The sequence below is a fragment of the Cebus imitator genome, unplaced genomic scaffold (genome assembly GCF_001604975.1).
Source record: "Cebus imitator isolate Cc_AM_T3 unplaced genomic scaffold, Cebus_imitator-1.0 Scaffold99, whole genome shotgun sequence".
Classification (NCBI taxonomy): domain Eukaryota; kingdom Metazoa; phylum Chordata; class Mammalia; order Primates; family Cebidae; genus Cebus; species Cebus imitator.
The window spans coordinates 2,240,223-2,243,230 of NW_016107414.1; the positions used below are offsets into that span (position 1 = coordinate 2,240,223).

At 41.9% G+C, this 3,008-nt stretch overlaps 1 protein-coding gene across 1 annotated transcript in view; it reads right to left on the reverse strand.

Annotated features, from left to right (window-relative positions):
- Positions 1–3,008, reverse strand: part of RTF2 (replication termination factor 2) — a 54,784-nt gene that overhangs the window by 30,841 nt on the left and 20,935 nt on the right. The window lies entirely within an intron of this gene.

Sequence of the window (3,008 nt, forward strand, 5' to 3'; positions counted from 1 at the left end):
AAAAAAAAAAAAAAAAAAAAAAAAAAATTAAAAACCTGCCAGATGATGACAATATTGCAGGCCCATGGGTCATGCTTTGAGTAGCAAGCCCATCATTTGTTTTGCAGCCTGTAATTATTCCAGTGTGTTTCTTCTTATTACAAGAAGTGCAGAGCACAGTAGGGAATACAATTAATTTTTTGGCTAGTGATTTGTTTATAGTAAACACAAAAACACCTAGCAACTACATCTCTTTGGACCCTGTTTACTGAAACCAATGTGCACACCCTGTGTTTCAGAACATGGCACCAATGCCATTTCAAGCTCTCAAGTCTCTTCCAGTGAACTGAAAAGCCAACTGTTGGTGAAACTACAGCCTGAAAAGTGGAGAAAATGTATACCCTCAATACCACTGAGGTTCCTGACATTCTTACGACACCGGTTTCTCTAAATGTTAGACATTACCTAAAAAGTGAAAATACTTGTTTTAGACTTTGACACTGTGGCTTTATCTCTCTTCATTCACATTTTTGTGATGCACTACAGTTCCTGAAACTGCACCATCACTTTTCTTTTTGGCAGAGTTTGGCTGAAATAGGTAGTGTTCATCTCTTCTTCCTGGGCATCCGGCCAGACTACATTTCCCAGGTTACCTTGCAGGTGTGGCCATATGACTGCGTTCTGGCTGATACAATGTGAGTGTAAGCAACACGCATCCCTTCCAGGCCTGGTCCATAGCAACCTCCTAAAAGAGACGTTCTCGTCTCTTTCTGATGGGAGCATGTTCCCAAAACAAGAGGTCAGAGCTACAAGACAGCAGCGGCCTGAATCTTTACCTTTGGAAGAAGGCTGCCCACTGGATTAGCTGCTGGAAGTTTGGGGTTGTTTGTTACAGCAGTTAGCCAACCCTGACCAAAACACAGGTTAAAAATTCCTTATCAGAAAATATGAAATCTGAAATGCTTCAAAATCTAAAACATTCTGAGTGCTAACATGGCGTCACAAATGGGAAATTCCACACCTGATCTCATGTGATAGGTCACAGTCAAAACTCTGATTAATGTATAAAATCATTAAATATATTGTATAAAATTAAGGTGTATATAAAATTTAAATGAATTTAGACTTGGGCCCTATCCCCAAGACACCTCATTACGTTTATATAACTATTCCAAAATCCAAAAAAATCTGAAATTTAAAACACTTCTGGTCCCAAGCATTTCAGATAAGGAACATTCAACCTGTACTTAGTATTATTAAGCTTTAGAAATTAGAAATTAGAAATTAGAATTTGAGTCTTGATAAAAGTATATGAATTCACCATTTATTTCCTCATTTTAAAATGTTATTGTTTAGAATTTTGGATCTAAATAAAAAGCATTTGAAAATTTACTATATTCCTTCTTTTTACATAATAGAATCTGAGGGTCAAAGAGGTGAAGTGATATTCCCAAGGCCAGAGCCGGTGTGTGAGCCCAAACTGTTGTACTGGTTGTGCAATGGTTTGGATGTGTTCCTTAAAGTTCATTTGCTGGAAACTTGATCCCTAATCCGTGTTGGGAGGCGAGGCCTCATGGGAGGAGTTAGGGTCATGGGGACACTGCCTGCATGAATGGAATGGATGTGGGAGTGGGGTCCTTATTAAAGGACAAGGCAGGCTCACTCTTGCTCTTGTTCTCTCTCTCCCCTCTCTTCCTCCCTCCCTTCTCCATGTGATGCATTCCATCATGTTACAGCCCAGCAGAAAGGCTCACACCAGATGCTGGTGCCTTGATCTTGGACTTCTCAGCCTTTGGAGTTGTGAGGAAATAAATTTCTGTTCTTCATAAATTACCCAGTCTTGGGTATTCGGTTATAGCAGCACAGACCAGTCTAAGGTTGCCTGCATAAATGAATGATTCCCACTCGAATGTGCCACTGACTGTCCACACTGTTTTCTTTTTTTTTCTTTTTTTTTTGAGAGAGTCTTGCTGTTATCTAGGCTGAAGTGCAGTGGCATGATCTTGGCTCACTGCAACCTCCATATCCTGGGTTCAAGTGATTCTCCCGCCTCAGTAGCTAAGACTATAGGTGCGTGCCACCATGCCCAGCTAATTTTTGTATTTTTAGTAGAGACGGGGTTTCACCATGTTGGCCAGGTTGGTCTTGAACTCCTGACCTCAAGTGATCCACCCACTTCAGCCTCCCAAAGTGTTGAGCGCACAGCCATGAACCACCGCACCTGGCCCCACGCCCTATGATTTTTTTAAAGTGTGTATTACAGGTTGAATCATGTCCCCCTGCAAAATTGTTATGTTGAGATCCAAGCCCTAGTACCACAAAATGTCATGTTATCAGGAAACATGGACACTGCAGATGTAATTAGTTAAGATGACATCACTAAAGTGCGCCCTAATCCAGTATTAGGACTGGTGTCCTAGTAAGGGAAAATCTGGATACAAAGACAGACATGACAAAGGGAAGATGATGTGAAGAGGGAGAAGGCCGTCTATAAGCCAAGGAGAGGCCTGGCATAGAGCCCTCCCTCAGAAGAAACTAACACTGATGACACCTTGATTTTGGACTTTAGTCTCCAGGACTATAAGACAATGAATTTCTGGTAAGTCATCTTGGGTACTTGATTACGGCAGCCCCAGCAAACTAGCAGAGTATTCAACACAGCTCTCCAAAGGCAACTTTTATGTACAGTATACAAGTAAAAAGCATTCATTTTCTCATCCATTCTCTGTTGGCAACAGATTTATTTTTAAGACAATTTCCTGAGGTATACCTGAATTTCAGCCAGTGTCCTGTCATAACTGTAGAAGGTCGCAACAGCCAAGGTGGCCTTCACGAGGAGCCGGGAGGAGCCTACACTCTTTCTCATCACCTGGTCTCTGCTGTCCCTTGTGCAATCCTGACGTGGCTCTGTTCCTCTTTCCTCCTGCCTCCTTCCCTTCCCCTGAAGTGCCCAAGGTACAGACTGTCAACAGCTTACTAGCTTTCAGTATAATTTCCCAAGCACCAACAATATAATCTGAGTTCCCCTG